The following is a 26,773-nucleotide window of genomic DNA, read 5'->3' as shown; positions in this document are numbered from 1 at the left end:
AGGCCAGAGACCCTCCTTGCTGGCTGAAGCAAGCAGCCACACCGAAGAAGCCCACAGGGAGGAACTGCATTGCCTCTAGGATCTGGGGTGGCCTCCAGTGACAATCAGCAAAAAGCTGGGGACCCCAGTCTTGGAGCAACCAGGATATGAATTCTGCCAATGACCTGAATGAGCATGGAAGTGCATTCCCCCCAAGGCTGATGTCCACATGAAAATGTGGTCCACCCAACACGTTTATCAGAGCCTGGTGAGACCCCAAGCACAGGACCCAGTGCCTGGACTCCGGACCCATAAAACCTGGGTTGTTTTAAGCCACTCATTTGTTACTCAGCAAACAGATAACTAATACAATTCCTAAGCATTCAGATCCTACATTTTTAAATGACTGGTGGCTCAGCTGTATTGCAGCCATGGTCTTCATCATTAATATCTTCAAATCACCAGCCAATTAATATATTCCTTCTATGCATTGCCCCTTGGGTCCATGGTGCATATTTTTTGAGACCATTGAGCTCTTGAGGTCTTCTGTCAATCATTTCTCATTTCTTCTCAACCTTGCCTTTTTAGTCACTGAGAGCCCATATTGCAAAGAAAGATCTTAAAGTGAGTAGAAAACTACATTAAACAAAAAGATATGGATCCTATGCTTGACACACAAATATTACAAAAATATATTCTTTTTCTTTTAATCAAGCCTTCACATGCACAAAGAGAAAATCATATTTTATTCCTGCTTGTCTTAAGCCTCATGAAGCCTTCAGTTCATAAACTTCTAGAAAACTTTCAAAGTTCTCAACAAATATGTTTTATAGTTCAGATCATTTTAGAAATCAACTGCCATATACCAATAGGATTTTTTCCCCATGGAGTTTGACAAGCTGAACCTATTTATATGGAAGAGCGGGCCAAGAAAGGCTAGGATACGTCCAAAGACTCCAAACGCCAGATATGAAGAATTATTATAAAGTGATACTTTATAGTATATTATAAAGTATGATGTTGCCACAATGATTTAAAAAATAATAAACCAACAGAATAAAAAGAGGTGCCCAACACAGGCCCATGCATGTATTGAAATCTGATATATGGAAGATGGGACATTACAAATCAGAGGGGAACAATGTTCTATATACTGAATGGTACCCCATGATAGGTTCCCAATATAGGGGTGGGGGATAAATAAAACGGAAGAAATCGTCATTTAGGAATTTAGTTAACTACCAAACAATGAAAAGAAAAAGAGGTAAAAAAAGGTATAAGCCAGTATTTTTACACTATAACACAGTAAACAGTTATATAAATCATGTTATTCATTGTGTTTTGCAATCATTTATCATTTTAAAACAATCTAGGGTTAAGAGAGGCTGACTGACCTTTTAAAATATATTAATTACTGCCTATGATTCAGCTCTTAAAAATATATGCTTAATTTGTGATTGAGAAAGGGGATTCATTTTAAAAAATAGCTTTAACATGCCTTTGGCCTAACAAAAGCCAAACATGGGATGTATTTCAAAATCATAGGATTATGAAGATTGGACGCGAGCATGATGAAACAAGATTGGTCATGAATTGATAAGTACTAAAGCAAAATAATGGGCATCTAGGGATTTATTATGTATGTGTGTGTTTGACATTTTCCATAACTAAGAAAGTATTTTAAAAAAGGAAAGAAAAAGAGTGTTTGGTAAAGCACCTCAAGTAAGAAAGTTAAACAATAAGTCCCCTACATACAAATGAGTTCCATTCCGAGAACGCGTTCCTTAAGTCCAAATTGTTTGCAAATCCAACAAAGTTAGCCTAGGTACCCAACTAACAACTCGGCTATATAGTACGGGACTGAAATAGGTTTATAATACTTTTCACACAAATAATACATACAAAACAAACAGAAAAAATAAAGAAAACATTTTTAATCTTACAGTACAGTACTCTGAAAAGTACAGTAGTACCAGCTACTTTACCTACGCTTTTACGCTTGCTTCTGGACAGCCTGGGCTTGAAATAAAGATACTGTACTACTGTCCTCTATACAGTTCTGTAAACTACACAAAAGCACAACCACTCGTAGAAGATGCATGCACGTGACAATTTACCCCAGACACTTGAACTTACGTGATTGGACATGCGAATGCATGTTTGCATCTTTGAAAGTTCACAACTTGAAGGTTTGTATGTAGGGGACTTACTGTACAGAACTTGTGTGCTATTATTTTAAGAAAACACACATGTATATATGTGCATATATATGTGTATATATAGGCATAATAAAATGTGCATAAAAAGTTATGTTATATATATATACACACACACACACATATATATACGCATATATACATAATTAACATAACTTTTGGGGGCAGGCAAGTCTACATTCTTACACAGTCATGTTACAGGTGAGGATCCTGATCTCTCCTGGGTGGTTATCTTCTGTTTGCCCTCCCAGGTCCCCTCTCCACCCTTCTCTGGTGAACTGGAAGGGTGAGGTTGACAGGATCCCAGCCCCTGAGACTTCTAGCTGGGTCTGGGCCATGGAGAGCATCAGAGAGATGTGAGGGAGGGAGGAGGAAAGTGAAGGCAGGGGATTTGTTTCCCTGGCTTTCTCCCTGCTAGATAGCCTCCAAGTGGGCTAACTATGACCTTTTACTGAAGGTTACTGTACCTCTCAAGAAGACCAATTCTCCAGGGGTCCTTTATCTGCTGCGGTCCTGAAACTGATCCCTCTCTTCTTCCCTTTGGACATAGAGATTGTCTCAGCTCAGCTGCTCCTAGCCCCAGATTCCTGCACAATCCCTCCTATGGGGCTGTACTCACACCCTTGTAACAGTTTTGTGTGCCATCTGTTATCTATTAGGACCCTAATTACCACCCTCTTCATTAAACAATAGATGGTACACAGTTATTATAAATAGAGATGGGGAGATTATTATTCTCTACATTTGCAAATCTTTCCAGTATTGCAGTTATGTCCTAGGTGATTCCCAAACTGGACACAGCAGACATAGGAATAAAGGAAAAGAGAGATGTGCAATTGGGGGTTATCAACTAGATACTTACTGGTCCACAAACCAGTTCCTTTTGCTAATAGACATGGAGGCAACTGAGAAGACAGTCCTTTCTCTGAAAAGCCCCAATTGTGAGAGCAATTCAGCTCTTCTAACTTTCCCTATATCTGAACCTAGACTCAGTGCTATAGGACTATTAGAGCACATCAAATATTGCACTATAGTTACCTGGATACATGTATTTATCTCCTCCAGTAGGCTGTGAGCAATTCAAGGAAAAGAGTCCGTCTCATTCAACTTTATATCCTTGCCATCTAGCACAGTGTCTGGCATATAACAGACACAGTAAATGTTAATTGAATGAATAAATGCCTGCTTGAATAAATGAATGCCAGTGGGGCCAGTGTGTTCCATAGCAGGGCTCTAAACAGAGGCTCTTCTCACCTTCCAGTCGCCATCTGGCTTCCAAAAGCAGCACCAAATCCAAATGTGACCTTGGTACCATGGAATAAAGAATCTTTCTCATCTGAATCACGCTGGCTACATCTGCCTGGCTACAGTCAACATAAGGTCTTGAGGCTGAGACACACCTTCATTTGTCAAAAGGGGGAGGGGAGCAGATGGCAAATGAAGGTACTAAAGCTCATTAATTCCTAATGGAGTTGTCCTCCTGGATGTAATTAGAACAACAAGAAGAGCCAAAGGAGGAGGGTTTGGGAAATAAAGTAGGCAGCTGGAAGAGGTTTATGAACGGTGTAAACCCTCAGGGAGCTTTCCATTAGAGAGAATAATAATGTCCACACTTCACAATGGCATAGTTCTCCTCAACCAGCAAAACACATCTGCATACATTATTTCAATAGCGTCTCAGGAAATGATTGTAAGACACAGAGGAGAGTTTTATTTTTCCAATTGTGTAAATTTAAAAAGTTAAACTTCTCCTCAGAGAAGTTAAGCCACCTGCCCTGAGTAACATGGCTAGAAAGTTATAGAATAAGGATGGATTTCAAACATTCTGACACTGAATTTGGTCTCCATCCATTCCATGGCTATAAATGGAGAGAGTGACCTTCAGACCAATTCTAAAAAGCATGTGACACTCCACCCAGCCCAGCTATTCCACAGCATGCTCTTTTCTTCCATGCCCACTACCAATCACTTAAAGACAACCAGTTGCCTTCTATTTTTGATTGGCAAGTGGGACACAGAAGTTCTTATGAGCCTAGAGTTTTTATTTCTTTATGTCCCCATGGAAGACCTCAAGCCAAGAGAGAAGGGAACTCTTCCTATTAGACCTGGTTAACTGACTCCATTTCTTCCCACTGTTCCCAACACAAAATAAATTTATTCAAATATGTAGTTGCATTGAAATTGAGAATTACATATTGTACTTTGATCTTATAGGAAGTGTGCAGCATAAAGCTGAGATATCAGCATTAAATGCAGAGACTTTATAACTAAGGGCTTGCTAGTAAGCCTGGGTTTTCATACTCAGGTCAGTCTACCCAAAAAGAAGTACGTTACTTGAAAATTGACTCTTTGCATTAAAGTAAACTTGCCCCTTAAAGTCTTCTTCTTCCTCTCTCAAAGACACACAGCTGACTTAGTTCAGAAGCAAGCTGAAAAGAGTAAGGAAGATGTTCTATTTAACCAGCATCAATTGCTTATAACTCTCCTGTTCTCAGCATCTTTTCCCCCCAAGAAAGCATTCAGCCAACATTTTTATTGGACTGATGCCCAGATTGCTCCATTAATTCATGCAACTACCTTTGTTGGAGTGCTCCAGGCATTATTACTCATGAATCCTACAGAGCACAAATATATCTCTAGAAATACTGTCATTTGTATTACATATGACCTTAAAGCATCTTCATAAATTATACCTTCAAAGCAAACTAGAGAGCACTGAAGTCTTTTGCTATGTTAGTCATCTTAGTTTCACTAGACCCATTGTCTTTTCTTTACATATGCAATGTGACTAAATTGGTTTTACTGATCTGGGTCCTTCAGATTCATCAACTTTATCTTAAAGTGTATAAGATATATGATCTTTAAATCTGTAATGGTATCTTTCTGCTCTGTGGGTTTCATTGGTTCAAACTTATCTTCCAATTATGTCTTCCTGAGATGTATTCTAGCTATGATGGGGGCTTCTAGGCTGTGGTTTGTTTCTGGTACTGTATCTATTAAGTAATCAAACCAGAAAAACAACAAAAATTGTGCTTTGGCTTCATATACATTAGACCATTTAACATGAAACCTGTCCATTTTCAGAGATTTGGGCAACAAATATAGTCACTTAATTATTAAATTAGTTAGCTTATCCTAAACAATTGTCAGTAGCCCACCATGGTAATAAGAAAGTTCTTTCTCAAAATAATTACCATTTGATTTCCAATTGCTTATAAAACGAGCACTGTTTTCTACCCCAAATTTCCATGAAATCTTTTAATAAATATTCTTGTTTCATATTAGGAGTTTAAATGAATAAGGTATTATTCACATAAAAGAAATAAGTACTTTGATCTACTACATTATTTTCAAAAGGAAAGTAGAACCACAATGTATGATGATATCCTGAACATGATCTGGGACACAAAAAAATCAGTATTATCTGTGAAACCCTGAGCAAAATTTCTCTCCTTTGCGGACAGAAAGCAACAATGTCATTCAGCTATTTACATATGGCCCAGATACTAATGAGGAACTGTTTCCTGCTTTCTGTGAAGGAAAAGTGAACTATGAATAAATATCACTGGGGTCATTATCACCTGCACACACAGGTAACTGGTGGCTTGCAACAAATGAGTGTCAGAAACAAAATGGATCTGTAGCAGGAAAATCTGTCTTAAGGCATGATTGGGGGTAAAAGACTAACTGTGGATAAATATTTGTGGTGCCTGGCAAAGCTCTCCAAGTTCCAAGATGATGAAAGACCTTTCACACATATATGGAACTTCCCATGAGAGTTCTAGAGCCTTTCAACCTCAGAATATATCTGGCCTATCCTCTTTTCAAAAGGTAAACTGACAGGATCTTGGAGAAATGGGAGTTGAACCTACTCTTAGAGATCTTCAGAGAAGAGGAATTTCAGCTTCCTGGCTTAACTATGTTGCTTCTATCTAGTTTATTTTACATGGCACACTTATCATGCTTAAAAATCAGCCCAAGTCCACCTGTTAATTTTTTTTAGCAGCATTCACTCATTTATTCAATAATTATATACTGAGCACCTCTTATAGTCCAGGCACAACTTTACTAGCTGGGATTCAAGAGAGAACAAAAGAGACCATAATTCTTCCTCTTGTCGTCTTTATTATTCTAGCAATAAACTGTTCAATTCCCAGTAACATCCTTATTTCTTGTATGAAATTGGGTCAACTTCTTTGACCAAAGCTAGTTTTGTTAGAATTTAATTCCTTTAACAAAAAATTCAGCGACATGAAAACCAACATTAGTTTTGTACTCACAATTTGACAGCATTTGGGGCTGGTTCTTTTTTATTATTTGTCATTCTCATGTTTCCTAGAGGGGTACCCTGAACTGAAGAACAGTTTCCCTCCATCCTGGAAGGATACCAGTTCAACCGCATACACATCCCTGAGGGACACAGGCGGAATGTGAAGAAAGAGGGGGCCTAGCCAGCCATATGGCCCATTCAACATTGGGGAAAAATGGAATTGCCTTTACATCAAGTTTCCTAGGGAGGATATAGGGAAAGCTTGTACAGAATTACTACTCCAGCTAATCTGTAGCTCTTGCTACTACTACCATTGTCCTTTGACCTCACGTACATTAGAATACTTGGTCCTCACAGCAACTCCATGAGGAACAGATGAGAAAACAGGCTGGCAAAGGTAAGTGACTTGTCTACAATTAACAGCTCTGACAAATGGCGGTGCTGAAATTCAAACTTATTTCAGGGGTCCGTCTCATGAAAAACCTATGATGTTAGTTATCTAATAAAACCATAGAAAGGGAGGAAAACCTAGGCAGAACACTCTATGACATAAATCACAGCAAGAACCTTTCTGACCCACCTCCTAGACAAATGGAAATAAAAACAAAAATAAACAAATGAGACCTAATGAAACTTAAAAGCTTTTGCACAGCAAAGGAAACCATAAACAAGATGAAAAGACAACCCTCAGAATGGGAGAAAATATTTGCCAATATTTGAAGCAACTGACAAAGGATTAATCTCCAAAGTTTACAAGCAGCTCATGCAGCTCAATATCAAAAAAACAACCCCATCCAAAAATGAGAAGACCTAAATAGACATTTCTCCAAAGAAGATATACAGATTGCCAACAAACACATGAAAGGATGCTCAACATCACTAATCATTAGAGAAATGCAAATCCAAACTACAATGACGTATCACCTCACACCAGTCAGAGGGGCCATCATCAAACAATCTAGAAACAAGAAATGCTGGAGAGGGTGTGGAGAAAAGGGAATCTTCTTGCACTGTTGGTGGGAATGTAAATTGATACAGCCACTATGGAGAACAGTATGGAGATTCCTTAAAAAACTAAAAGTAGAACTACCATATGGCCCAGCAATCCCACTACTGGGCATATACCCTGAGAAAACCATAATTCAAAAAGAGTCTTGTACCACAATGTTCATTGCAGCTCTATTTACAATAGCCAGGACATGGAAGTGACCTAAGTGTCCATCGACAGATGAGTGGATAAAGAAGATGTGGCACATATATACAATGGAATATTACTCAGCCATAAAAAGAAACGAAATTGAGTTATTTGTAGTGAGGTGGATGGACCTAGAGTCTGTCATACAGAGTGAAGTAAGTCAGAAAGAGAAAAACAAATACCATATGCTAACACATATATATGGAATCTAAAAAAAAAAAAAAAAAGGTTCTGAAGAACCTAGGAGCAGGACAGGAATAAAGACACAGACGTAGAGAATGGACTTGAGGACACAGGGAGGGAGAAGGGTAAGCTGGGTGAAGTGAGAGTGTGGCATGGACATATATACACTATCAAATGTCAAATAGAGAGCTAGTGGGAAGCAGCCGCATAGCACAGGGAGATCAGCTCAGTGCTTTGTGACCACCTAGAGGGGTGGGGAAGGGAGGGTGGGAGGGAGACGCAAGAGGGAGGAGATATGGGGATATATGTGTACGTATAGCTGATTCACTTTGTTATAGAGCAGAAACTAGCACACCACTGTGAAGCAATTATACTCCAATAAAGTTGTTAAAAAAAACATAGAAACGAATTAAACTTTAACCATCATTATTTCATCCTATAGAATGACATAACCCAAGAGAAAAAGATAGAGGTGTTGAATATCACTCATGCATTTTCAGTTCCTTCTGTGAATCTTAGCTACTGTAATAAAAGCATTGTTTTGAGCATTGTTTTATATGCATCCTCATATAAGACCACACATGCCTGTATCGATTAAAATTTAAAAGAAATAAATATTAACTGCAGATATCTAGTTCACTTACCTTGAACAAAGTAGCTTCAGGTGCTTCCACTTTTGAAGCTGGATAAATATCAGACAGGAACGAAGTTCACTTTAGTTTGGTCCAGGAAGAAAAAAGATTCACAGCTCTGAGAATAAAGAAAGAATCAGACCTTGTCAGGGCATTTGGTTCTAATTAACTAGTGACAAAATGGTTCTACACTGCAACTATGTAAAAGTGGCTGAGTTATTTGAGCTAGGAAAGGTCAAAAACAATGATTATGATCAAGATGTTATTATTGCATATACTTTTGATTATTGGGAGTGAATCTTCCTCTCTCTTTTCCTCATTAAAATTTTATGGTTTATCAATTTAAAGTTAAGTGAACAAGATAATTTAACGTTATTTTGATAATGGAGCATATTCCTTGTAAAACATAAATCCCTGGAGGCTTTCTCAATTCCCCTTCTTCTATCCCCACAAAGCTGCCTCTGTCTAGTATTGAGCCATGGCTTTGCTCAAGAAAGCAAAACAAAACACAAATTATCTAGTGGTAGCAATCTGAATGAAGACCTGGCCCAGAGGACAAAAAATGTGATTTAACATAAAATAGGATGTCATGATCTAAACTACTCATTTACTATAAATCCCTGAGTACCATTAGTTGTCTTTTCAGATAAATTCAATAAAAATTTATTGACTATTTTCCATGTACAAGCGCTTTGCTAGATATTAAGAAAAAGGAGGTGAATAGAAGATCAGGCTCTCTTCTCTGCAATCTATCTTGGAAGAAAGGAATATATGCAAACAATCCTGAATAATTTCAGGGATAGAGAGAAAAAATAGCATACTTTTGAAGAGTAATGCTAACTTGATATGATTCTATTTTATTCTTTCTGATCTATTGTAAACCCTTGGAAACCAGAAATTTGTATTTTTCAGAATCTTTGCACATGTGAGCATTTTAACCAGTAGTCCTTTTTAGTGAAGGACAGAAATTGTGTATGTTCTAAGGTACACGTGTAGCCTGATATCAGCTTCAGACACAGTTGGATCAGGCTTTTTTGTTTTTTGTTTTTTTGCTACGCGGGCCTCTCACTGTTGTGGCCTCTCCCGTTGCGGAGCACAGGCTCCGGATGCACGGGCTCAGCGGCCATGGCTCACGGGCCCAGCCGCTCCGCGGCATGTGGAATCCTCCCAGACCGGGGCACGAACCCATGTCCCCTGCATCGGCAGGCAGACTCTCAACCACTGCGCCACCAGGGAAGCCCGGATCAGGCTTTTTAAAGGGACATAAGAATTTCTTTCTCCATTCCTTGGGTCTGGTTTTCTCTATATTGGCTTCCTTCTTCAAAGATCCTCTAATAGTGGGATTAAAGATAGCCCCAGAAATACTGCACCTGGTTAGTAACCCTGGGAGAAAGACAGCTTCTCTTCCCAACAGTTTTAGTCCAAAGTCATGGAATTCATTCCTAATGGACTGTTTCATGTCATGTGCCCATCACCACACAATTCACTGGGGCCAGAGAAATGGACTACACTGATTGGCCAGTCTGAGTCATGTGCCCACTGCTGGAGCTCTGCTGCTTCCAAAGCACATGACTGAGAGATGTAGGGAGAGACGCCCCAAAGGGAAACCTAAATGTAGTTACCATAGGAAAGGCAATGTCTCCTGGGCAAGATAAATATCATGTGCCACCACAAAAAGAACTCAGCAAATATTTGTTAATTGGTGTATTGATTAGTAAGTCTGGGATAAGTGAAATGATGATAAATACAATGTGTGAAGGGAAACACAGCCAAGATCAATTGTGAAATGGAGCTACAGAGGTGGGCAGTATCCTACCAGGCCTCTTGGAAACAAATCAACAAAAAGGAGCTGACCTTGACTGTTTGCACTGTTTGAGAAGAATTAACTGAGTCTATAATCAGTAAACAATCCTGAGGGCTTGGTAAGGTGAGTTCTGCCTTCTGTGATATGAAAATTGTGTCATAGGTATCAGAAGGTGAACATGGCTAACTGTCTGTGATTGCCACAAAACAAGAAAAATAAAATGAAATAGAAATCTTAAATCAGTCCTTGAATCACAACAGATACAATTATGAAAACCAGACTATATATTAATCAGATTTTCATGTATTACTTTAAAAGACTTCCCTAAAAAGCCATGAGGAAAAGGGACCTCTTATTTGAACTATGGAATGATCTGAATTGCAACAATATACCAGTGCTTCAAAAGAAAGTCAATTAGTCCTATAAAAACAGTGTCTAGGGCTTCCCTGGTGGCGCAGTGGTTGGGAGTCCGCCTGCCGGTGCAGGGGACACGGGTTCGTGTCCCGGTCCGGGAAGATCCCACATGCCGCGGAGCGGCTGGGCCCGTGAGCCATGGCCGCTGAGCTTGTGCGTCCGGAGCCTGTGCTCCGCAATGGGAGAGGCCACAACAGTGAGAGGCCCGCATACTGCAAAAAAAAAAAAAAAAAAAAAGAAAAAGAAAGAAAACAGTGTCTATAAAATATGTGTAACCTTTGATAATTCATTATATTTGCAAGGCAGAGGAACCTTTAAAAATGCATCATTTTTTTCCTAAATGACTTAATTTTCATTATTATACTACTTTAAACAAATTTTAATGAATGCATTAAAAGCTTTGAGTAGTTCTTACTTTAACCAACCAGCAACTAGAACAAGTTTCAAGAAGACTTCAAGTCCAGCCACATGCCTCCAAGAAAAGCTACACCTACAGTATCACAGACATATGGCCTCATGTGTCCATCTTGGCATGTCAGAATTCATGTCACTTGCCCAACTCCTTGCAAACGTCCGTTTTTACATGGTAATGATTCATTTAAGATCATTAGAAAGCCATAAGTTTTCACTTATTCATTCAGAAGCAATTTTTAGTTCCTACAAGCACTGTGCTAGGAAATAGGATACAAAAATGAATATGTCTCTTGCTCCTAAGGAACTCACAGACTGAAGACACCCAGGGGAGCCAAAATGTTCCATACAATCTCATGAGCATGGGGACAGGGGGACATGCAAGGTAAGAGGGGCTACAAACCTTATCTGTACCTGATCACACTATTTTAAAAGTTGGCCATTCCGAACTAATTCGGAGTACGTTATCTCCAAAAGTTTATATGTTCCTAATTTCTCCATCATCTCCACTCTTAGGCATTCCCTAACTGTACCAAAGGTAGAGTGTGTTTTATATGAAAAAAACTGCTACAGGGCAATCATTGACAGCGATGTACTAATATAATATCCGACCAGAGAAAGCACGCTTTGCCATGATAAATTGTTCAAACTATGAGGAGCAGTAGGGCTGAAATGAATCTAGTCGTGAACAAAAAAAAAGATTGAATGGAAACAGTTTGTATAAAAGGATACACTTGATATTTTCACTCTAGACATACAGATTAAGAGGCTGTCTATCAAGGTAAATCAATTTGCAATTTGAGACTGATTTTCTCCACCCTCAAGAAATGATTTGCAGGTATTTGTGGCTTTTCGTTTTGGTTTGACTATTATTTCATATTTTACTTGTAATTCTTCTTATGGAACACTAAGAACATTTATTTGTTCTTCGGTCAGGTTTATTGAGGTATAATTTACAGCCAGTAAAATTCACCCTTTCTAGCGTACAGTTCTAAGAGTTTTGACAAATGGATATAGTCTTACAACCTCCACCATAATGAAGATAGAGAATAGTTCCAGCATCCTGAAAATTTTTCCCTGCCCCTTGGAAGTCAACCTGTAGCCCCCTGACAATCACTAATAAGTTTTCTGTCCCCATAGTTTGACTTTGTCCAGAAAGTCATATAAATGTAATCAACAAGTATGTAACATTTTGAGTTTGGCTTCTTTCACTTAGCACAAGGTAAGTGAGATTATCCGTGTTGTGTGTGTCAGGAAATGTGGACTGGCATATTGTCCTTTAGAGTTTCCCTTATTTTTCCAAAGCCAAAGTCAATATGCAAAGCCTGGATCTCTTGCCATTTAGTTTGTCCATGGTTAGGAAGAAACCGAGTTTTTACTATGGCTGTTTGTTTTCAGCAGAGCAGGGAAAGAAGAAACACTCTCAGGGAATAATCATAATCTGTGGTTATTATAGGCACTAAGTCATATGTTTGTAAGACCCAAACTTTTGTTAGTCAAATGACTGGGCACTAAAATTAATTCGGAGACTCAAGGCAGAGTTTAAGTGTGGTTTTCCTTATCTTTTCATTATTGCAATAGCAACGGAATACATATTTGTGACTTAATGGTACAACACATTAGTTTTCTTATTTGACCCACCTTTAACAAAATGGAATTACTGTAGAGGCAAAGGAATCAAGAAGGTAAATCTCTTACCAGGGGTAGGAGAGAACGGATAGAGGCCCCTGTGACCTAAACCTTAGTCATTCGAGTGCCACCTTCATAATTGTGCCTCTACCCACACGTTACCCATATCATTATTTATTTAACAATTATATGGGTCACAGTTTTACTTAGATAAATTTATTTTCAACAGGACATTCTTATTCCTTACTCTTTTAAATGGAAATCCCTTGCCATAAATAAAACTATGAAAAATATCCAACAGTATAAAACTCTACCTATATGAGTCAATGTACCTCCCCCAATCATCCTGAGTTCTTGAGTATCACTGGTGGAGCCCATGTACACACCCACACATGCTTTTGGAAACACAGCAACGAGAGTAGCTGTCCCATGCTTTAAATGCTTTCTCCTTGACCATGTATTCTGTGCACACCAAGGCAAAGAGTCTGCTCAGAGATAAAGCATTAAAACCTGTTTAAAATAACAAAGTACGATATGTCTTTCTACCTATGTCAGGCATTGGAAGCCTGCAACTTATTTGCCAAACAGGTTACCAGGGCTGATTTTTATGGAAAGACGGACCAGATGCACCTTCTTCCTCATCTCTTCAAAGTGGCCCTTCTGAGCAAGGCCAAGGCCAGTGTGATTCAGCAACACCCACGTTTGTTAGGGTATCTCCTTACCCTAGACTAAAAAATGGAACAGAACCTTGGCCCCAAAAGACTTAAAGAATTTATTCACCAATTCATATCTTTATGCTAGTATAATCATGTATTTGATGGTTGCTATAGAAATCTATGTAGACAATCATCACATTTTTAAAGGAAATACATTACTGAAATTTCTTCTGACCCGTGGTCACTATGCTCTTTGACAAGACAGTTGACCTTCACGATGTTAATCATCTCATCTGTTTGAAAGGGACTAAAATGTTTGCTCTGCTTCCTGTTTAATAAAGCTATCAAGAGGATTAATGAGAGAAAACCTCTAGAATACTCCAAGCAGCAGTATTTCCAAAAAGGCAGCAGTAAAACAGCAGGTGCCTCTTGTGAATATACATTTGTCTTCTTCATGGAAACTCATCCTGAAGGACATCAGGCTTCCAGCTCATATTTAATTGGCTGATTATGTTGACACTCTTGAGCTCCTTGCCAAGTTACAGGGAAGAGTTTTCTTGGAAACCAGAGTTCCCCAACTTTCTCCAGCTATGCAGTTTAATTACATCTAGCAAAATGACAACAGAGCTCATAATTAGCCTGGAGATTAATTACTGCTGAATCAGTCCAAACACCACAGCTACCAAATTCAACACAGGTGCTTAGACGAAGAGAAAAGAGTTTTCTCAATACCCAACAGAAGGTGGATATGGAAGATGGGCTTTATGACTCTCTTCCCATGAGCTTAAACATACAACCTGTGCAAAAGGCCTTGTGTCTTTACAGCCAGGATGCCCCTAAGTATTTTAAAAAGAACCAGACTCAAAAACATTTCAAATACTGATATCACATATCTTGAAATGTGCAGTGACTGGGGCATACTTTCTTTCTATGCACATTTCTTCAACCTAGAGCTCCCTTTCCCCTTCTCCTTTTATTGAGGAGTCTAAAAAGCCTACATAATTCATCTACTGTTTCTAAACTATGAATGAAAGAGTGATATAGAGAAAATTATAAAGCAAGCGAAAAATCACGCTGTACCTCGTGTTCATCCTGTGACCTCTAAGAGTGACTATAAGCCTGTAGGGTGGGTACCACACTCCCAGAGAGTTATGAATGCATTGTCAGATCAAAGGCTTGAAAGCCAACAACCGCCCAAGGGAACCCCCTATTTTCTCTCTGAGAATCACCAAAAGAGGAAAGAAGCTAGATTAGGTAGGTAGAAAAAGGAAGGAGTTGATCCCATTTAACAGATGTTATCCATTTCTTACCCCCTCTGTGTACAGGTCACTTAAGGTATGTTTAAATATATGCACACCTAGAATCCAACAAAGACAAATTCAACCCCCAAGTGATTCTAACGTGCAGCCAGAGTTGAGAACAGCTGGTCTGGAGTAACCAAAAGGTCGGCCAGATGGTATAATTGCATGAGACTCAGGGAATGGACAGAACCAGGTAAAGGAGAAGGAAGGAGGCGGCCAGAAAGAATGAAGTGACAGATCAGCACTCCAGAAGCTCATGTTCCAAAGAAGCTAAAGGTGTGGGGCAACAGACGAGCACTCAATTCTTAAACCGTGTAAGAAACAAGTACACCGTCCCCTAACTAGAGGCTGATGAGATTGTGTTGAAGAAGCACTTTTAATGGATTTGTAGGATGCGTCTGTTTGCTGGTTTGATTTTCTGTTGGCTTGTTTGTTTGTGTGTTTAGAGGAGTTAGGGGTTTTGCTGCAAATTTTTAAAAGTCATCCTAATACTGACTAAAAAGAAAAACCGTGTTCATACAACCCAAAGGGAAATCCGTGGAAAGGAAGGAGGAAATTGACATCTAGGGAAGGCCTTGTGGAAAGATCCAAATAAGGGAAATGTATACAAAGGCACGGCCCTGATGCTTGTACCTTGCTTACACCAGGACTGAGGGGAGCCGCTGCAAAGCCATTTGCTTGCACAAGGCTGGAGGAGAGATTACATGGCTGCCAGGAGAGGAATGTTGTCAGAGCGAGTTCGGAACCAGCTCAGCCATGCTCTCCAGTGCTGGGAGGCCCGACCACTGTGCACGCAGCCGCACCACCATCTGTACAGGGCTGCTTCTCAGTGCTGGGCCAAAGCCGAGCTACACCCCCGCCCCCACCCCACGAGAGGAGGAGCAGGCAACGTTCTAGAACACAGCTCTGTCCACTGGAGGGCAGGCGTATAAGAGCCACGAGGCGACCTCCTGGGACAGCCTCTGTGTGGGGGCACACGTGCCCACATCCACACATGGTAGGAAATGGCTCTCAGAGAGATGTGTCCCCTTCACTCTCAGTTCTTGAGGTGGCATTGCTCAGGTTGGCTTGGTGCACCTGTGATTTGAAATCCTAAGACACGTGTTCAAGACTCAAGTCTACATCTCACTTCCTGGATGACCACTGGCAAATCATTTCTGTGAGCCTTAGTGTCACCATTTTGTAAGTGGAGGTAACAGAATTTTATTTTATTTTATTATTATTATTTTTTTTTTGCGGTATGCGGGCCTCTCAGTGTTGTGGCCTCTCCCGTTGTGGAGCACAGGCTCCGGACGCGCAGGCTCAGCGGCCATGGCTCACGGGCCCAGCCGCTCCGCGGCATGTGGGATCTTCCCAGACCGGGGCACGAACCCGCGTCCCCTGCATCGGCAGGCAGACTCTCAACCACTGCGCCACCAGGGAAGCCCGGTAACAGAATTTTAGAGTTCATCTAGTCTAAGCATATCATTTTACAGTTGAAACTGAGAACCAGAGAATGTGAAGTGAATGCCCACCTTCAGCCAGCTAATGGATGGCTAAGCAGAATTCACACTCAAATTTCCCAGCTTAAGTTCAGTTTTCTCCCTAAGCACTGCAATCTTCTGCCTCAATACTTCCCCTGACTCATAAGATGGGTTTAAGAAAGGATGTTAGGAGGGTAAGAGCTTCTGATTCAAGATGACGGACTGAAGACACACATCACGTCCAATGCCTCCCGAAAAGCCCACGGAACTTATGGAAAAGATTTTTAAAAGAAGGAGAAAGGGAAAGAAGAGGATGAGAAGGGAGAAAAGGGTACCAGCAGTGAACTATGAACTGTGAACAAATCCTGGAAGATTGCGAGCACATTGGGATCCGATTGGTAGAGAAAATTTTTCAAAAATAAAAAACCAGTTTAAGTTAAAAAGGGTGCCTTCATCCATAAGAACATTATTAAATATATTATATTATAAATAGGATATATAATATTAAATTTAATATGAATGTATTAAATATATATTTATAAATAATATGTAATATTAAATATATTTTAATTCATATATATATAATAGACTACTATGCAGCCTTTGGAATTCACAGAAGTAGGGAAGATCTTTATATACTGACATGGAAAGATATTAATTATGTAATGTCAAATGAACGAAAGATGTCAAAACGATACAAATACAAACCGATTTTACGTGTGCATGTCGTATGTTCCTACAGTAAAAATGGCAAATGCTTACAGTGCTTGTTATGTAAACAAGCTATAAGCACCATTTTGTACATAAGAAAGAGAAACATGAGAAACAGAGAGGTTAAGTAACTTGCCCAAAGTCACAAAGCTACAATTAAGTGGAGGGGCTGGGACAAATCAAGGCCATGTGGCTCCTGAGTTGATGTCTTTCCCAGCAACTCTCAGCCTGTCAGAACAGCATAGATAGCTCTGAAAGGATACACATCCTGGTATGAGTTAGGGAGGTGAGGAGTGAAGACTCCATTTTACTTTTACGCTTCCTATTGTTTAATAGTCTTCAATAAGAATGTATATTTTTTTCACTTTGTTTTAAAACTTATCATACCGGGGCTTCCCTGGTGGCGCAGTGGTTGAGAATCTGCCTGCTAATGCAGGGGACACGGGTTCGAGCCCTGGTCTGGGAGGATCCCACATGCCGCGGAGCAACTAGGCCCGTGAGCCACAACTACTGAGCCTGCGCGTCTGGAGCCTGTGCTCCCCAACAGGAGAGGCCGCGATAGTGAGAGGCCCGCGCACCGCGATGAAAAGTAGCCCCCGCTTGCCACAACTAGAGAAAGCCCTCGCACAGAAACGAAGACCCAACACAGCAAAAACAAATCAATTAATTAATTAAAAATTTTGTTAAAAAAATTATGATACCATAAAATTGGCTCATTTTTGAGGTACACTTTTATAAATTATAGCACATGTATGGGTTCATGTAACCATCAGCACAGTCAGGATACAGAGCAGTTTCATTACACCCAAAAAAACTCCCCATTGCTCTCACTTTATAGTCACACACTCTCCTGGCCTCAAACCCCTAGCAACCACTGACCTACTCCCCATCACTATACGGATGACCCTTGAACAACATGGGTTTGAATGGCGCAGGTCCACTTATATAGGGCTTTTTTTTCAATGGTAAATTCTACAGTACTACACGATCCAAGGTTGGTTGAATCTGCCAATGCAAAACCGTGGATGAGGAAGGCTAACTCTAAAGTCATATTCTGATTTTTGACTTGTGGGGGGTTGGCATTCCTAATTCCCATATTATTCAAGGGTCAACTGTAGTTCTGATTCCTTGAGAAAATCATGCTCTATGTAGTCTTTTGAGGTTAGCTTCTTTCACTCAGCATAGTGCCTTTGAGATTATCCAAGTTGTTATGTGCATCAAAAATTTGTTCTTTATACTGCTGAGTAGAATTCCATCACATGAATGCAGCAGTCTGTTTATTCACTTGCCCACTGAAGCCCACATTTAGGCTGTTTCTAGTTTAGGGTGACTATGAATAGAGCTACTCTAAGCATTTGTGTAGAGTTTTTATATCAACACGAATCTTCATCCCTCTTGGGCAAATACCTAGGAGTGTGCTTGCAGAGTCTTATGATAAGTATCTGTTTACCTTTATATGAAACTGTCAAGCCGTTTTCTAGTGTTGCTGTACAATTTTGCATTCTCACCAGCAATGGATGACAGTTCCTGTTGCTCTACATTCTCACCAGCATTTGGTATTTTTAATATTTTAATTTTAGCCATTCTCATAGGTGTGTAGTAAGAATATATCACTTAAATTGTTAAAAAAAAGGAAAAGAATTGAACAACATTGGCAAGTATAAAACAAATAGGTTATCTCCTAAGCTGATGGTGGGAAGAAATACAAATAACTGTTTTGGAAAATTCCATTCATCAATTAAATATTTCTTGAGCACCCAATATATGTGTCTGCTGGTCTCCTCACAGGCATGTTTCAAAGCCTTAGGAATGTTCATGTACTTTATGAGTTTACTTTTCATTTTGTCATCCCTATTTTCTATTTACTTATAATACCCACAGTTTCTGTCACACAACACAAATGTAGTTTTAAAAAAGTAGAGTTAAAAAAGATAACATATTTAAATTAATTATTATTTATATTAATAATATGGTATTTGGGAAAACATCGTCCTCTACAGTTACACAAGATAAAAGGAAGTCCAGATAGAGTGTACTCAGCTATAGAACTTTACCTGTTTGTTCCACCCTGAATCTATCTGTCTTGTCATCTATCAAAAGCACCATAACAGGTAGAAGAGTTAGTTTATTCCCTACAAATGCCTTGCGAATGCTTGGCAATGAGAAATTAATTAGAGAAGATATAAGGGCCAATTGATTTTCTGGCCGCCAACTGTCCACTTTGCGGATTATTTATGGAAGCCAGAAGATAGAAAAAAGGCAAAGACGTGTGCCTGGGCTGGAAGGCAGCAAGGGGCTGCCCAGGAATTCAATTACAGTAATCCCTGCTGGCTCAGGACTTCCTTGCATCTTTGCCATGTCCTCCTCACCAAACCTGGGCCACCTGGGCCAAGAGACTGAGTGTAATGCATTAGCGTCCCAAAGACCTCTTTCTCCTGGTTTTGTATAGATTGTCAACATCTTCAGTAGTACAGAGAGAGATGTGAGAAAGTCCATTTTGAAAATAAAAATTCATATTACGAAAAGGCTGACCGGGCTTCCCTAGTGGCACAGTCTGCCTGCCGATGCAGGGGACGCTGGTTCGTGCCCCGGTCCGGGAAGATCCCACATGCCGCAGAGCGGCTAGGCCCGTGAGCCATGGTCGCTGAGCCTGTGCGTCCGGAGCCTGTGCTCTGCAACGGGAGAGGCCACAAGAGTGAGAGGCCCGCGTACCGCAAAAAAAAAAAAAAAAAAGGCTGACCAACATGGCCCCAGACCGAAGGAAAAAAATCAAGAAAAGAAATTATTCTCAGAAATTACATTTACCCAAGTAAAGTATATTCAGGAAAAGACCTGCATGTCTCCCCAGGGTAGTCTCGTGTTGGTCCCTGACCCCAATTCTCCTAAACCAGGGGAAATTTAACTAATCGGTTAGAAATGCTTTTCATAATTCCTTTGTGTAGGGTCCTAATCACAGAGGCCTAGAATTTTAAGTTGGTTGAATATGTGATTTTATATTTTAGTTCAGATTTCATAGATGGGACACAGAGGCTTCGAGAAGGGGGCTGACAGCAACGTCAGAGCAGAACCACGACCAGAAGGAAAAGTTGTCAGATATCCGGTCTGTAACATGGGTCAAACTTATTTACTTTCCATCACTGTCCTGCCTCTTCAAGGAGAGCTATTCACATGCATTGCTTTTGGAGATTCTTGCCATCACCTATGACAACTGGTGTTTATAATGACATTTCCTTGCAGAAATGCCCCTCAAGAAAGCAGAAGGAGCAGGAAGAGGAAAATCTTCCAAATGCACGTGAAAAACTACTGCAAAGTAGTTGAGAAAAACATTTTTCACTCAAGTAGGTTTTAAGCACAAATAGCTCATTCTTAATGAGATCCAGTTGATCCTAAACATTTTACAATTTCACTACATCATTTTCTAGCATTCCTGTCACCTGGATCAAGATGCATAATACAGCTACAAATTAAGATCAATTCCTCAGTCAATTTTTAAAGGAGTGAAATTCAGCCACAATACTTCAGCTATCACTATTTATCCAAGAACTACTGGTATGGACTTGGCCTTCCATGTACTTTCTATGAGTAAGGATAGAAAGGACCCAAGAAAATGAAAGAGATTTCTGGAAGCAAAGGTAAGTAATGGATTTTCCATTTCCAGGGAGTTCATTCCTTAGGTATATAAGAATACATTTAAGTTATGACTACTCAAAATCCTATCTGATTTTTGTGTTATTATCCATATTTAAGGTCTGGAGCATCTAAAAATAGTATGTCTAACTGAGGTGACCTGTCCTAGCAGAGTGATTGCCAGTGCTGGTTAAATCCTCCTGGTTCAGCTGCCTCTCCTTAAGTATCTGAATGGATACTTTTATTTCAAGACTTTATAATAATCACAACTAATAATTATTAAGCCCTAACTAGATGTCAGGTGCTCTTTTAAGCAAATAACATGTACTAATTCATTTAATTCTCAAACAAACCTCTGAGGTGAGTACTACTGTTATCCCCATTTTAAAGCTGAAGAAACAGGCAAGTGAGGCTAAGATACAGGTGGTCAAAGTCACACGGCAGATAAAAGCTGGGAAATGAACCCACGCTTGTGAAGAAACAAAACCTATTTACGAACAAATTATGTAGAGTTTATTCAAGAGTTAATTTAAGTGCACATGGGAATAGATAAGGATATGCAGTAAATTACTAAGAATTAACGTGGATGACCATGGTCTGGGTTTACTGTTAACTCCACCTCACTACAAAAGCTATGAGCAAAAATTGATTAGAAGCAGATCTTTATCCTGGACCACACCCCTGTCTTGCTGCCTGGTGCTGAGTGTCCCTTCTGCTTCCAGTAGCTCCACGTCTCACACTCAGCCATGCTGCCCTTGTTTGGATCATTCGGTGCCTTTTTTCATAGCAAGTAAATATACTGCAAAGAGTTTTAACTCCTTTCTACTACTGCACCATTTCAGTCCTTAAATCAGAGAGCTTTCTTGCCTTAACTCTAAAAATTTCTTGTCCATGACACAAATGAACATATCTACGAAACAGAGACTCACAGACAGAGAACAGACTTGTGGTTGCCAAAGGGGAGTGGAGGTAGGGGAGGGAAGTATTGAGAGTTTAGGATTAGCAGGTACAAACTAGCATATACAGAATGGATAAACAACAAGGTCCTACTGTATAGCACAGGGAACTATATTCTATATCCTGTGATAGGGACTTCCCCGGTGGCACAGTGGTTAAGAATCCGCCTGGGGGATTCAATGCAGGGGACATGGGTTCGAGCCCTGGTCCAGGAAGATCCCACATGCCGCGGGGCAACTAAGCCCGTGCACCACAACTTTTGAGCCTGTGCTCTAGAGCCCGCGAGCCAGAACTACTGAGCCTGTGTGCCTAGAGCCTGTGCTCCGCAACAAGCCACCACAATGAGAAGCCCATGCACCGCAACAAAGAGTAGCCCCTGCTCACCACAACTAGAGAAAGCCCGCACACAGCAACGAAGACTCAATGCAGCCAAAAATTAAAAAAAAACTAAATAAAATAAAATTTATTTTAAAAAATCCTGTGATAAACCATAATGGAAAAGAATAGATATATGTATAACTGAGTCACTGCTGTACAGCAGAAATTAACACAACATTGTAAGTCAACTACACTTAAATAAAATTTTAAAAATTAAAGATTTCCTGTGAATTTCTATTTCTCTAGCTATTTGTTGCTATCTTCACCAGCACTGAATGTGTAATTCCTTCCACTGGCATGCCCTCTGCAAATGCCTTCTGAGAAGCTGTGGATATCCTCTGAATTGTATAGGTCTCTCTGGCTTTGATAGCACTTAGATGGGCATCTATAGGGCTGCCCATAGATCAAGAGTTTTTTAAACTGGAATGTTCATATGAATCACCTGCAGATCACGTTAAAATGCAGACTCTGACTCAGTATTCTGGGGTAAGGCCTGAGATTCTGCATTTCTAACAGGTGATTTCTTCCAGGTGACGTTTATGCTGCTTCAAAGACCACACTACAAGCAAGGACCTCACAGACTTTTCTCTTCTTTATCAGTTTCTTTTATCCCACTATTACTGCCCCAGTATCCTTCTTCCATCTCCTGCTTTAGCCGCAACAGCTGGGTTATAGTATTTTCACATGCAACAGATGTTGTCTCATCAGAGTTTTTTTTTCCTGTTTCTATGGTCACCAACATGTATGTTTCTCTGTTCCCCTAAGAATATAATTGACCAAATAATCTAGAAATTTTCTCAAGGTAGTAATTCAGGGCAACTGAGTGAGGGAAAACATCACCAGTATTACCCTTAGAAATATTTAATGCATAAATGGATAGGCTTTGAAGTTACCCTCTTCTTAGCTCATATTTATTCTCTTCTAGCAGCTGAAAGTCTAACTTAGGAGGAAATGGAAAAGAGATGAGGAGGGCTTTGCCCAAGAGAGCTTTCATCAGTAAAGTACCAAAGTAATTACTGCACCTGACAAATTTCTACTCCTTGTTTTAACCCAGTTTTAATAAAAGAAAGATTCAACAGTGGTTTATATTACCTGGCATTGCCTTTAATTTCATCAAGCTCCAATATGAAGACTTGCCACGTTTACACTAAACTGCTTTTTCTCCTGAAGTTCATTTGTGAAGGCAGCTGCTGGGGCTTTAATCAGCTTTTCTTCAATCTTTCATTTCTAACACACTGTGAGTGATAATGGCTCTCCCAGGCGCCCCCCTGCAAACTAGGCAAATTCTCCTTCACGTCACTCCCAGGTAGTCAGTGGTAGAGAAAGCATCTACTAATTAAGAACTGAAAGGCCATTTCAAATGATCTGGCTATGAAGACTTAGCATTTCACATTCACGGTGGGCCACATCCAAACGTAAGGTCCTCCGACCTGCTGGACCAGATTATATTTCTCCGAGCTTAGGAACAGCAGGCAAACTCTTGGCATTTCAGAAGTTCCGTTGAAATCGAGGGTAATAACATGCTGCTCATGTTTGAGAGCACAAAGCCCTTAGAATAACCTTGTCAGTATTAAGCAGATCACAGGAGTTCAAATCTCAATCATGGAGGCCCTACTGTGTCAAGGAGCACTTTGGAAAACCTTCACAATGTTTTACGCCCCCAGGATAATTCTTTTAGCATTGATACTACTTAAAAAGTTCCTTTCATGGGCTTCCCTGGTGGCGCAGTGGTTGGGAGTTCGCCTGCCGATGCAGAGGACGTGGGTTTGTGCCCCGGTCCGGGAGGATCCCACATGCCTCGGAGCGGCTGGGCCCGTGAGCCATGGCCTCTGAGCCTGCGCGTCCGGAGCCTGTGCTCCGCAACGGGAGAGGCCACAACAGTGAGAGGCCCGTGTATCGCAAAAAAAAAAAAAAAAGAAAGAAAGAAAACCTAAAGTCCAAGTCCGGCTGAATGACCACTACACATCTGGCAAACAAGAAGGAAACCACATGGAAACGGGCATACAATCTCGATATAAACGCCACCCCCAGCTCACCCCAGTGAGCCACAACCAGGAGAAAACTCAAAACCCGGAGCTTCTCCCCAAGAAGGAAAGAGTTTGAACCCCACATCGGACACCTCACCTTTTAGGACCTGCACCTGAGAGACCAGCCCCCAAAAGCCCTAACTTGGAAAACCAACAGGGCTCACATCTTCAGACGCAGAGCTGTAGCTATCTGAGAGCCAGCTCTTAAAGCGGCCCTGTGCTCAGATGTACCCGCCCCCGGGCCCAGCTCAGAGGCAGCCAATCAAGCCCTGATTTAACGTGAAGGAGGCTCACCTGCTTATATTAGTGTTGACCTGAGGGGCAGGCATCTAATTTAACACACAGCTCTAGAAGCCTGCTGGAACAGTCTCCAGGGATGGAGACTGGTGGGGCCATCTTCGCACTCTCCCTTTGCTGTGCTCCAGAGCACCAGTATCTTCTCCCAGAAGGAGCTCTTTCCATGTGCCTGGTGCCCAGATCTCTGTGGCTGCCACTTGGGGCGGGGGATACCTCTTGACCACCTGGCTCTGGAGGCAAGTGGAGCTTGCATTCCTGGTCCCCTGGGACTGTAAAAATCAGTGTCACCCAGAAAGGAGCTCATACCCCAATTTTTGCAGCTGATGCCAGAGTACACATCTCCATCACCTGCTCTGGCAGGCAGTGGCGCTTACACTTGTGGGTCTCACACAACCAAAGGAGAAAGAATTCTTCAGCAGCTACCACCCCCGGGGCACAGCAAGAGGCAACAGACCCAGAAGCCCATCTTTCTGTGAAGAAGACCTATTAGCTTATCATCATGGCTGTGGCCTGAGGGGCAAGCTTCTAATTAAACACACATCTAGGGGTTGACTGTAATCCTTTTCAGAGGCCTTGGAGGGCAGGCACTGTCTTCATGCTCTCCCTCTGCTGCCCTCCAGAGAGCCGGTGTCTCCTGGAAGGAAGCTTTACACTTGGCTACTGCCTTGGTTTTTGTATCTGGCGCCCCAGTTTTTGCAGTTGCTGCCTAGGGGATGCCCCTTGATTGCCTGGCTCTGGTGGACAGGGGGACTTGCATTTGTGGATCCTACGGGATTGTAGCAAATCAGAGAGATGGTTCTTGGCAGGCTGCCAGCCCAGGGACTGAGCCGGAGGCAGACTGATGCACATACCCCAGTCATCTGTGAAGGAGGCTGCTTGGCTTATCCTGGAGCTCCAGCCTGAGGGGCAGGCTTCAGGTTCAGCACACATGTAGTGGATTACGGAGCTGCTCTCCGTAATTACGGAATGAGGAATGCAGGCTGTGGATGCCATCTTGGCACTCTCCCTCTGCCTTGTTCCAGTTCACCAGTATATCCCAGAAAGAGCTTATATACTTGTTTGGAGCCCTGATTTTTGTGACTGCCAGGTCACCTGGCCAGCAGAGCTTACACTTATGGTCCTACAAAACATGTATCTGTGTACGTTTTCATACTTTAAAAAGCCACTGCCTGAGGGTCTGGCTTCTAAACAGCCTGAATCTAGGGGCTGAGATCCTCCCATTAGGGATGCTGACAGGTCTTGGCACATTCTCAATTACTGGGAGTTATTAAAAATGTAATGGGCTGCTTGCATAAGCACAAAGGTTTGAGAGACAAAAAAGCATTGGGGCAGGGTTGAACAACAAGCTTCATCTCCTACACAAGGCCACTCCTTCAAGGCTGAGAGAGGCGATTGTTTCATCTACTGTACAGAAACCAAAACAGAGGGTCAAGAAAATGAAGAAACAGAGGTGTATGTTCCAAATGAAAGAACAAGATAAAACCTCAGGAAAAAAATAAAAAGCCTTAATGAAATGGAGGTAATAGGAGAAGAACAACAGGATAAGCATCTCCAAATAAGGGGTGAAAGTGACAGTGGCCAGCTGATAAGAACCATCCTTCCTGACAATTTCCTCTTTATCCCCATCTGGAATGTGGGTAGTCAATGTCCTGGGAGAGAACTGGACCTGGGACAGGATTATAAGGGAGGATCCTGGGACAATGAAAAACCCCGATCAAACTTCTACTTCTTTGAGACCAGCTTGAGGTATCATCTGGTCTGCTTTCCTGGGGGCTCTCTGGCTTCCACAAAGGAGAGCCAGGTGTGTCATAAGGCGGAGTGGAGGGGAGTTTTATAATGATAAAGGAGTCACTCCAACAAGAGGATATAACATATGTAAATATATATGCACCCAACACAGAAACACTTAAATATATAAAGCAAACATTAACAGACCTAAAGAGAGAAACAGACAGCAATACCATAGTAGGGAATTTTAAAACCCCACTTGCATCAATGGATAGATCATTCACACAGAAAATCGATAAGGGAACATCAGCCTTAAATGACACATTAGACCAAATGAACTTAACAGGTATATATAGAAAATTCCATACAAAAGCAACACAAATACACACTCTTCTCAAGTACACATGAAACACATTTTCCAGGATAGAGAATATGTTAGGCTAAAAAACAAGTCTTTTTTAATTAATTTATTTTATTTTATTTATTTATTTATTTACTTTTGGCTGTGTTGGGTCTTCGTTTCTGTGCGAGGGCTTTCTCTAGTTGCGGCGAGCAGGGCCCACTCTTCATCGCGGTGCACAGGCCTCTCACTGTCGCGGCCCCTCTTGTTGCAGAGCACAGGCTCCAGACACGCAGGCTCAGTAGTTGTGGCTCACGGGCCTAGTTGCTCCGCAGCATGTGGCATCTTCCCAGAGCAGGGCTCGAACCCGTGTCCCCTGCATTGGCAGGCAGATTCTCAACCACTGTGCCACCAGGGAAGCCCCCCAAAAACAAGCCTTAATAAATTTAAGAGGACTGGAATCATATCAAGTACCTTTTTTCCAGGTACAATGGTATGAAACCAAAATTAATTCCATGAAGGAAGCTGGAAAATTCAAAACTATGTGGCGATTAA

The 26,773-nt window shown here is 41.0% G+C and overlaps 1 long non-coding RNA gene across 1 annotated transcript in view; it reads right to left on the bottom strand.

Annotated features, from left to right (window-relative positions):
• Window positions 1-8,663, bottom strand: part of LOC308611365 — a 36,179-nt gene extending 27,516 nt beyond the window's left edge. Inside the window, exon 1 of the long non-coding RNA XR_014014881.1 lies at window positions 8,488-8,663. This is a non-coding gene — a long non-coding RNA (uncharacterized lncRNA). The remainder of the gene's footprint in view (window positions 1-8,487) is intronic.
• Window positions 8,664-26,773: the final 18,110 nt, after the last annotated feature.

This window comes from Mesoplodon bidens, assembly GCF_964165515.1.
Source record: "Mesoplodon bidens genome assembly, contig: HAP1_SCAFFOLD_72, whole genome shotgun sequence".
NCBI lineage: Eukaryota > Metazoa > Chordata > Mammalia > Artiodactyla > Ziphiidae > Mesoplodon > Mesoplodon bidens.
Note: the sequence above shows the minus strand (reverse complement) of the source record. Positions and strands in the feature narration are given on the sequence as shown.